An 11,691-nucleotide genomic window follows, 5' to 3' on the forward strand; every position below is an offset into this window, starting at 1 on the left:
GAAGGCTCTTAGCTCTGAACTCTCAATAAAACCTTTAGCAGTATTTAGTACCAGCTTGGTACAGGTAAAAAATGTGACACCCATTATTTATCGGATAATAAAATTCAGGCAATGATATAGTGCAACTACAGTTATTAAGGATTAATTAACTTGTTATCAATTTAATATTATGTGTAGGTGGTTGGATTAAGAAAAAGAAGAATAAGTACCCATGATCTGGATGTGTATCCAAAATCAGAGATCAAATTTTTAATACAGTAATAAGAGATAAAAATGCTCTTAGAACTGGGGATTTATATAATGACTAGAGGCCCAGTGCATGAAATTCGTGCACGGAGGGGGGGGGTGTCCCTCAGCCCAGCCTACATCCTCTCCAATCTGGGACCCCTCGAGAGATGTCCGACTGCCCTCTCACAATCCAGGACTGCTGGCTCCCAACTGCTCGCCTGCCTGCCTTCCTGATTGCCCCTAAATCGCTTCTGCCTGCCAGCCTGATCATCCCCTAACCACTCCCATGCCAGCCTGATTGATGTCTAACTGCTCCCCTGCCAGCCTGTTTGCCCCCAACTTCCCTCCTCTGCCGGCCGGGTCACCCCTAACTGCCATCCCCTGCAGGGTTGATTGCCTCCAACTGCCCTCCCTTGCAGGCCTGGTGCCTCCCAACTGCCCTCTCCTGCTGGCCATCTTGTGGTGGCCATCTTGTGTCCACATGGGGGCAGGATCTTTGACCACATGGGGGCAGCCATATTGTGTGTTGGATTGATGGTCAATCTGCATATTACTCTTTTATTAGATAGGAGGATAGTGGCCTGGTGCGTGGGTGGGGGCCAGCTGGTTTGCCCTGAAGGGTGTCCTGGATCAGGGTGGGGTTCCCTTGGGGCGTGGAGAGGCCTGAGCAAGGGGCCTGTAGTGGTTTGCAGGCCAGCCAAGCTGCTGGTGACCCAAGCAGAGGCCCTGGTATCTGGAATTTATTTACCTTCTCCAATTGAAACTTTGTAGCCTGGAGCGGAGCCAAGCTTCCTGCTGGATCCATGGCTGCTGCTTGCATTTGTTTACCTCCTATAATTGAAACTTTGTATCCTTGAGTGGAGGCCTTGGCCCACCAGAGTGTGTGGAAAGCTTAGCTTCTTCTGTTGCCGGGGAAACCCAATGGTAGCCATCTTAGCTGGGGTTAATTTGCACACTCGCCCTGATTGGCTGGTGCGCGTGGCTTGGCTGGTGGGTGTGGCTTATGTAGCGGAGTGATGGTTAATTTGCATATTATCCTTTTATTAGAGAGGATTTCTAACTCTATATATTTAACAGAATAAAATTCATATTGATTTCAAACAGGTCAGAGTTCATGCAATGGTAAATTCTTATATTCTATTAATTATCACTTTCAAATTATTCAAACTATTAGTTCTCCTGCTTGTTTTTTTAATAACTATATGTCCCTAATAATCACTGCATCTGTCTGATGGTAAAGAAAAAACTAAAAAGTGACAAAGAACTAAGGCACAATGGTGAACTTGATTATTGTTGTACTATTAAAAGCTTTATGAGTTCAATAATAAAACAAGTAGCTAAAATTAGGATTTAATGGCTTCAGTATCCTTTCAATTTATTACTTTTAGATATCATATTACAATCTTGGAGTGAGCAGCTTTCTTTAGGAGAGTTGAGCATTGGGTGGTATAGGCCATTAGAGTCAAGCTAGATTGGGTCCTGCTCTGCCATCAACTATTTGTGTTCAACCTACCATGTTATTAAATCATTCCAAGTCTCAGGTGCTCCGTTTGTCAGACAGAATAACTAGTTGTTCTTTGCTATTGTTGTAAGAACTAAATAACTGTGTGTAACATACCTAGCATGTGTTTTTTTCATGTATTATAAGAGTTAAGAATCAAGTGCCTGGATTTGAGTCCTTATTCTGACTGTTAGAAACTTAGTGTTTGCAACAGTTACATAATATCCCCATGCCACAATTTTCTTGTATAAAGTGAAAATAGTAATAACATATATTTCTTGGAGTTTCTATGACATTAAATGAGCTACTATACATAAAATGCTTAAATTAAAATAGAGTCCAAAACACTCTACATTATTACTATAGGTGGTGATAGTCAATAAATGTGTCTTTCCATTTCCTTTCTCTTTGTATTGGAAAATCAAAGTGTTAAAAACAAGGATGGTCATAAAAAAGAATATTATCTACCCTTTCTAAGGTAGTGGCACCAGATGCCACTAATAAGTGTTAAAAATGAATAAAACTGTATTTCTGAATGATTTAATTGAAAGTATAGGGTTTTTCTAGAAAAAGTATTTTCACTTAAAATAAAGTACCTGTATTTTTGTGCTTCACAGCATTTAGATTTAGAAATATGCTTTTGAAATTCCCTGGTAAATATTAGAATAATCACTAACAGCAAATAATGTAAGGGGACGATTGTCTGAAACCACCTACCATTATTTTTTATGCTTTGTGTCTCTAAGACAACTTGGATCCAGATGAAAGTATTGTACCATCAGGTACATTAATTATAATGAGGATTGGTGGCAGCATAAACAGCTTTAAATGGCCCTATGCTGTGGAAACCCTCCAGACTCCCACATAATGCAGCTGGTTCAGCTTGTGGAGAGGCTGGCTATAACACCAACTGGGCCATAATTCTAACACACAGACCTTTCAGTTTATATGTGGTTTCTAAACCACCTGTGAAAATTGCATTTTCAATATTTTCTGGAGTATTAGTGAGATACTACTGAGAAAAATGGATATTTCTTGAAATTACTATTCTAGATATGGTCACATATAATTACTAAAATAAATACAATCATTGCTATTCTATGAGTCAAATATATAGTTTACCTTGTAAATGAATTTCTTATCAAATGTGATGAGTTAATTAAGAAATAAATAAGTATAATTATTACAAGATGGTCTTATCCATTTACTTTTAAAAGTATGTTGAACTAATATAGAAAATGAGTAGAAATGGTAGGGGAAAAGGTGGGCAGTTTTGATTACAAAGAAGAAAATGTGTATTTGCTCAACACATTATAAACAAAAGCAAACACACTGAGGAAGTATTTTAAATAACTACAACATTTAAATAGAAATAGAATGAAAATGGGTTAGATAAGCATGGGTATGACCAGTTTCAGGTAGGATAGTCAGCCTTTCAGCTTTTCTCCAGATCCTCATCATCACAGTCTATGGCTACACTTACACTATGCTTCCACCGTACACAACTATTTGGAATCACCGTACCCCTGCTCTTGTGAGATTTTAAACATGCTGTTACCTAAATTAAGTACAAAAAACAACCTCAACTCATAACTGAGTTCCAGTCTTTCTCCAAGCAGTATAAGAATCACTTTTTTCTCTGGAGGTCTTTAAGAGGTAAGATAGATGCCTCTCTCTTTGCTTTCACCAATCCCAGTACTCATCTTTCATTCATGTTGAATTATCCTTCACAGGTAGAAACAATGTTATTATATACAAAGTGCCTAGAACACAGTACACTCTCAGTAAACGTGAACATAAAACAAGATCTCAATTTCAAAATGGGCGAAAATACTAACAGTTCACAGAAAAAGGAATATAGATTAGTAAAACAGGAAATAGAAATGCAGACACATTTTCCAATGCCAAATAGAATAAATAAAAATCAACAATAAATATGTAATGTTTTGCCATTTAAATAAAATACTTAAAGGTAATTATGATGGCTAAAACTATAGTATTCAAATAAATGGGCCTTGCCATTTACTATAAAAGAAAATGTAAATTTTACAAACATTTCTTTAAAAATGTAGGGCAAATGTGACACAGAAATTTTTATTTTAACCTAATCGCAGGAAATAACCTAAACTTGAGGAATAATATTTTAAAAGGTGAATGATATAAAGTCTGAAATATTATGAAATGGAAATTTGGAAACACTTTTATTGTCAAACTAGTGCTCTCATGCATGGATTCCTGCACATTGAAAGGAAATGAATTAGAAGGTGGCCGGCAGGGTGGGACTCAGGGGGACTGGGTGAGATGGGCTGGACACACCCTGGAGCCAAGCTCCTGTGGTCCCTCCCTGGCTGGCCGCACCTGGGGCGGCGCAGTGGCTCAAAGGGCATCTGGGGAGTGAGCAGGGTCCCTCTGTCAGGTGGAGTCCCTTGGCCTGGCCTGGGGGAATCAGGCCGAAACTGGCTCTCTGATATCCCTCCAGGGGTCCTGGATTGCGAGAGGGTGGTTCTTGGGTGACATACCCTGGAATCAGGCTCCCTCCTCTCTGGTTCTGGGGTACATCACCCAAGAACCACCACTGCCAAGTCACCACAGCTCAGCAGCTCCTGTGTTGAGCGTCTGCCCCCTGATGGTCATTGCGCATCATAGCTACTCATCGGATGGTTGGATGGTCGCCTAGCCTTTTATATATATAGGTTATAGTAAAATGGCTATTAAATGTAAAGTATATTTATGGAATAAATACTTTGTAATTTTTAAGTTAAGTTTTATAAAGGTAGTAAGTAATTTTTAAAAGTTATAATAAAATTACATTTATATAATTTGATGACTACAGATATATATATATGTATATATGTATGTGTACACATATATATGGAAATGAATCTCAAATTTACCCTAAAAATTGTGAAATGTGGCAAGTGACATATTCCTCTCCTATTCCCATGGATTTGTACTTGACATCCCTTTATTGGGAACATATCTATGGATTAGAAGGTTTAGGCAGGAGTCCTCAAACTTTTTAAACATGGGGCCAGTTCACTGTCCCTCAGACCATTGGAGGGCATGACTATAGTTTAAAAAAAAACTATGAAGAAATTCTTATGCACACTGCACATATCTTATTTTGAAGTAAAAAAACAAAACGGCAAAAACACCCGCATGTGGCCCATGGGCCGTAGTTTGAGGACGCCTGGTTTATAAAATAGGCTCTGGAGATATAGTTTGGACTTGACACCTGGCTATCCCACTTATTTGATAGGTGATCTTAAATGGACTTTATCTGTATGTTCCCTGGTTCCCTTATTGGTAAAAGTATGATGTTCATTACTAATGCTCACCTTATGCGGTATGAGGCTTAAATGGGTAATACCTGTGACAAAGACTCTCCTTTGACCAAACTTTAGTCAAGCTCCTCTGAGACCTCATTTGAGCCCTTGGGCTCTGTCCTAAACCATTTTAGTCCAATTATAGCAAGAATCCTACCCTGTCAATGTAGTGAAAATTCCCCACTCTTGAGATGTGATCAAGTTCCTTGTGCTCCACCTTCAATATTTTATCACTGTAGCCTTCCTGCATTCAGCACAAATTCTATCAAGTCAGTTTAGTCAGAAACTCTTTACCCTTAATGTCTCCTCCAGTAATTTTCTGTGCACTGACTCCCCTACTACTTACTATCTCTTAGCTATAAGTCTCCACTTGTCCTTATTGTATTCAGATTTGAGTTCAATCTCTCTCCTGTACTATGAAACTCCATTATAATAGTCTCCCTGAATAAAGTTTGCCTTACTTACTATTTTTAACAGTGTCAGAATATTTTTTTTCTTTTATACCTACAAAGAACATGCATAATCACTTCATAAAGAGTATGTGCTTAAGCAATTTTAGCTGTTGCAATCTTTATTACTGTTAAAAAACAAATTTAACTGAGTAAATTTGAATATCTAATTGGTTTATTCAATGATTCATGAATTGGGAAGCATTCCATGTAGCAAACAGAAAAGAGCTCCAAAGAGCTGTAGAAAAGAAAAGGCTTTTAAAGGCAAAGGAGGTTACTTAGTAAAGAGTGGATTGTTTCAGACAAGGACACTTTCCACTGGGGGAAGTCAGGGGTCTATCAAGTACATTATCTCACTGGTGCTAACCCGGAAATTTCAGACTGTCTGGTTAAGGTTCCAATTCTGGGAGAGGCTGAAACTGCAGTTAGGCATTACATATATCTTTTGATGATGTGAGCCTAACACAAGTGATTCTATTTGGGGGCCTGTTGTATTGTTTTTTAACATTATTATTATTACTAGAGGCCCAGTGCACAAAATTTGTGCACGGGGGTGTGTGTGTCCCTCAGCCCAGCCTGCATCCTCTCCAATGTCGGACATCCCTCTCACAATCCAGGACTGCTGGCTCCCAACCACTTGCCTGCCTGCCTGCCTGATTGCTCTAACCGCTTCTGCATGCCAGCCTGATCACCTCCTAACCACTCCCCTGCCAGCCTGATTGTTGCCTAACTGCTCCCCTGCTGGCACGATTGCCCCTAACTGCCCTCCCCTGACAGCCTGATCACCCCTAACTGTCCTCCACTGCTGGTCTGGTCAACCCCAACTGCCTTCCCTGCCGGCCTGGTCACCCCCAACTGCCCTCCCCTGCCGGCCTGGTCACCCCCAACTGCCCTCCCTTCCAGGTCTGGCCACCCCTAACTGCCCTGCCCTGCCGGCCCAATTGCCCCTAACTGTCCTCCCCTGGTGGCCTGGTCACCCCTAACTGCCCTCCCCTGCAGGCCTGATTACCCCCAACTGCCCTCCCTTGCAGGCCTGGTTGCCCCCAACTGCCCTCCCCTGCCAGCCATCTTGTTGCAGCCATCTTGTGTCCACATGGGGCGGCCATCTTTGACCACATGGGGATGGCCATCTTGTGTGTTGGAGTGATGGTCAATTTGCATATTACCTCTTTATTACATAGGATTATTATTATTATATTTGTATGTTATAATTACTATTTCTTAAAAGTTTCCATAACTTTATGGCTTTGGAAATTTACCCTGTGTAGGTGATCTCATAGCAACTTGTATTTCTATGTCCTTCTATTATTCTTTCCTTAATTCTAAGAGGTTCTCATCTGTCTCTTCATCAAACTCTACTCAGCAATTCTTAACATAGCTCACACTCTATAAAATAACAATTATTTTTAAAGTCTTTTTTTAAAATACAGTTTCAGGTGTACAATTCTACAACATATCATCTTTATACTGTATTGTGTGTTCACTACACCAGTAAAGTCTCCTCTGTATATCACCTTTTGTCCTCCTATACCCTGCTCTCCCTCCTCCAATCCCCTCTCCCGAGCAATCACCACCCTGTTGTCTCTATCCATGAGTTTTTTTTGTTTGTTTGTTTGTTTTTTGCTCAATACTTCCACCCCCACCTCAGCTGTCAGCCTGTTCTCTATATATCAGTCTGTCTCTATTTTGCAGGTTAATTCATTTTTTTTTTAATTAGATTCCACATATGAGTAAAACCATATGGTTCCTGTCTTTCTCTTACTGGTTTATTTCACTTAGCATAATATTTCCCTGGCCCATCTATGCTGTTGCAAAGGTTAGGATTTCCTTCTTTTTTATAGTCAAATAGTATTCCATTGTGTACATGTACTACAGCTTTTTAATCCACTCATCTACTGATGGACACTTGGACTTCTTTCAAATCTTGCCTATTATAAATAATGCTGCAATGAACATGGGGTTGCTTTGGATTTCTTCAGATATATTCCCAGAAGTGGAATCTTTGGGAGTGGGTTTGTTTTCAAAATAAGTGTTGTGGAATATATTTTCTTTTATATCCATGAAGATAAAGCCTCATTTAAATTATAAACTACTTGAGAACAAAGGATTTGTCTCCCATATAAAAAAAATATTGTCCATGGTCCTCTATTAATAGTTTATATATAATAAATTTTTAATCACATTAAATATTAAAAGGTTTGTCATTAGAAAAGGGTGTACCTTGTGAGTCAGGTGGTCTTTCCTGAGCAGGATGCAAGGGTGGTTTCTTTCCTGGGTTCTTGTCCAGGTGGATTCGAAGAATGAAGCCACGGAGAAAAGGTGGTAGATGAAAAGGGTGGAAATTTATTAGAAACAAGTACAGACTCCCATGTGAGGAGGGGGTTCCAAGGGAGTGACCCACAAAGCTCCTTTTTCCTAAGGTTTATAAAGGCTGCAGTTCTTTGTTTCTTGGTGCTGCCTTCCAATGGTAGAATATTAACTTCAAAGCTTAAAACCCCTGTGTTGTCCCCCATGTTCTCCCCCTTCAGTGGTAGAATTCTCTATCTCTTGTGAAAATCTGTGTTCCTCTTTCTCTGATTTGTCAGCATTTCTCTATCCTCTGTGAAAGTTTGTTTCCTCTTCCTCCCCATACCCTGTGGCTCTTTCCTATCTTCTGTAAATGGATGTCTTCCTCTCCCCTTATCCTGTGGCACCTTTTATTTCTCTCTGTGAATGTATGTCTTTTGGCAATTCCAAGCCCCCAACCAACTCCAGGTGTCCTCAAACTACGGCCTGCGGGCCACATGTGGGTGTTTTTGCCGTTTTGTATTTTTAACTTCAAAATAAGATGTGTGCAGTGTGCATAGGAATTTGTTCATAGTTTTTTTTTAAACTATAGTCCGTCCCTTCAACGGTCTGAGGAACAGTGAACTGGCCCCTGTTTAAAAAGTTTGAGGACCCCTGAACTAGGCCTTCCTCCCCCATGGGCCCCTTAATTCCTAAAACTCCCTAAACCTGTCTATTTTACCCCTAAAACTCCTTTCACTTTGAACTAGAACCCTACTTGCCATTACAGCTTTTTATGTCTAAATAAACAGAATAAAAGTGAGTTTGTGGCTATAACCTTTTTCTTCTAGTTCAATTAAATACATGAAATCTTTAATCATAAGACAATACATCTGATTTTAGATATGATTCTTTTTATAAAATATAATTGCTTCTATCATTACTTAAAGTCCTACCCAAACTTTTCAACTAGTCATATTTTCTTTATGGCGACTGTTAGGTAAAATAAATTCACAGAATATCTTTTTCAAAAGTTTAATATGGGGCATGCAGTTAATTGTGGTATGCTCTGTCTGGGGTTGTTTTGTATGTTGAGTGTTAATTACAGCCCAGAGGTGACTCTATGTGTTCAGCAGACCTCTTAAAGAGGGACTGTTCTAAGCCATGTTAACATAATGACTATGAAACAATATATCAATATAAAATATGTGAAGCTGGAGATACTGTGTACGTTTTTAACATTGAACAGGTGGCCACCTTACCAAAACAACTTAAACCTTTATGATATTTCATCATGCTGAGACAGATCCTGGTGTTTTACAATGACATTCAAATTAAAATTTAATTTTTCCTGCAGAGTTAATTATTAGCCAATGTCAGTGAACAAAAATAGTGAGAACCCATCAATTTTTTATTGTCATTTTGAAAGAGAAAGGGGAGAAATTCTTCCTGTCACGGGCCAATGAATATTGCCTTGTGATGGTGCTAAAATAGCTGTGAATATAGAGGTAAGTAGCACTCAATGCTATTTCTGGTCTCATTTTAGAAATTTAAGGAAGGAAATGAAATCTTTCATTATAAAGTGAAAAGTTAGGGTATCTGTATAAATCCAGATGTTGATTTAGTGTGGAGCTTCTCTTTATTCTGATGGCAAATGCCAACATTATGTTAAACAAATACCATAGTAAACTATACAATTTCTTATCTTATATTGCACATTATTTGATAAATTTAAAGTATTTAGCATACAGATCTGGCATAATTTGAATAAACATATTATCCTTAGTAACCTATTTGGCTTGTTGGTTGAATGACATCCAATGAGAGTACACATTTTTAATGCTACAGAATAAAGGGGAGTGGAGCGGAGCCCTCTTCATTCACTGTTTGTGCCAGCACCTGTACATATGAAGGAAAACTTTAGGGAAGCCACACATTGAAATAATTTTTAGAAATTCTTAGAAGCCATTCAGGAATAATATGTCTTATTCCCAACCTCTTCCTAGCTTGTTTATCTAGTTTATTCCTGGGACTAGTTGTTTCCTGAAACTTTTATCTCCCAGCAAACTTGACCCATTGCCCCATACTTCTGCTTCTAATATCTTCCTTCGGGTCTTGATTTATATCTTCCTTTGTGTTCTGTGCAAGCTCCCTTCCTCAGTGCACCAACCCAGGTTTTCTGTTAATTGGCATGTCTGTCCATGCTCCATTTGGATTTCGAAATCTCGGAAGCTTCCAGCTCTTCCAACTTAAATCCATCAGAATACTTACCATGTTCACTTTTATTCTAGTATCAAGTTTTTAAAAATAGCATACAGAATGATAATATGAATAAATTAATTTTGTACAAAGCTTTGAATTATAATTATTTTATATATTGCCAAAACTATACTTATGGCATTTATTTATAATGCAGCTGTATTATGTCTCACAGTGCCCTTCAAATTCTCTCAAGGACAGATTTGCCCCACAGAGATTTTTCTCTCAGAGGATATGATCGACTGAGTCATGGCCCACTGAAGGAACCCAAATCCTACTCTGGGAACCTATTAACATGCTAATTTGCATGGTAAATGTGATTGAATTAAGGACCTTGAGATATGGAAATTATCCAAGATTATCTAGGTAAATCCAATGTAATCACATGGGTTCTTAAAAGTAGGAGACCATTCCTGACTGTGGTCAGAGGGTAACATTGACTGAAAAATGGTCAGAAATATGCAACATTGCTGACTCTGAAGAGGAAGGAAGGGGGCAATGAGTCAAAGAATGTGTGTGGTGTATGGAAGCTGGAAAAGAAAAGGAAATAGATTCTCTCCGAAGCTTTCAGAAAGAAATGCAACCCTGCTCAACACCTTGGTTTAAACCCAGTGAGATCTGTATTGAACCACTGCCCTATAGAATTGTAAAATAATATTTTTATGTTATAGTAAGCCACTAAATAGGTGGTAATTTGTAATGGCAGTAATGGGAAATTAATACAGATGATAAATCATGTTCAATCTAGTAAGTAGAATATCTTTTCTTTTTTATTATAGTCAAAACCCTAAGATTGATTTATAGTGAAAGTCTCTCCCCAATCCTTCCTCTCCAGACGTTACTAGGTAAAATGGTGTGTGTTTTGCTTCTACTTAGTGGCCTGTTACCTTTCCTATTTCTGTTTCTCCTTTTCCAGTGAATTATCTTCACTTCTGAAGCTTCCAAAGTTGGAATGGTTGGAGTCAAAAGAAGAAGTTTGGGAACAAATATATGCTAGACTGATAACATTGTAGTGATCTCTGATCTATCCTCTTTGAACTTTGGAATGTTTAATTCTTTCTCATTTGGGCATTTCTGTGCATTGTTGAAGACACCAAAACCCCACCTTCACTCGTGCAGTGTCCATTCCCTTAAGTATCTTAAATTCTCACTAGAATGACTAAATTTCTATGAGCCTTCTTAGCCCCAGCATGTGAAAGTCTGTTTTCAGGTCTCCCCTTCCTAGGGGCCTGGTTAGATATAGAACTTGTATATCCTTATTCCACTCTGATCACAGGTAACTCTCAAAGTACAGTTAATTTTTCCCTTTACATTTCTCAAACATTGACGTAGACACTGTTTTCTGCTGTTTCTTACCTTGTTGTACCTTACTAGCCCTTCAAAATGTGGATTTCATAGTCCTTTTCTCCTTTGTCTTATGGTAGGGGGAAGCATTCCCTTCCAGTTTCTACTTGGGTTTAGGGTTTACAGCAGACTGCCAATGGTTCTCTCCAGAGAAGTCCTCCTCAAGAATGGTCTTTGAAGGTAGTCTAACGGCCTATACTTTTATATCTTTGGTGTGAAAGACTGGCCTATAGCCATTCAATTCATTTTTCAATGTCTACTTTGAACTTTCTGCAGGTTGGTCTCACTTAGTCAAAACCTGGAGAGAAAGGGTCCATTT

Source organism: Cnephaeus nilssonii, assembly GCF_951640355.1.
Source record: "Cnephaeus nilssonii genome assembly, chromosome: 8".
Classification (NCBI taxonomy): domain Eukaryota; kingdom Metazoa; phylum Chordata; class Mammalia; order Chiroptera; family Vespertilionidae; genus Cnephaeus; species Cnephaeus nilssonii.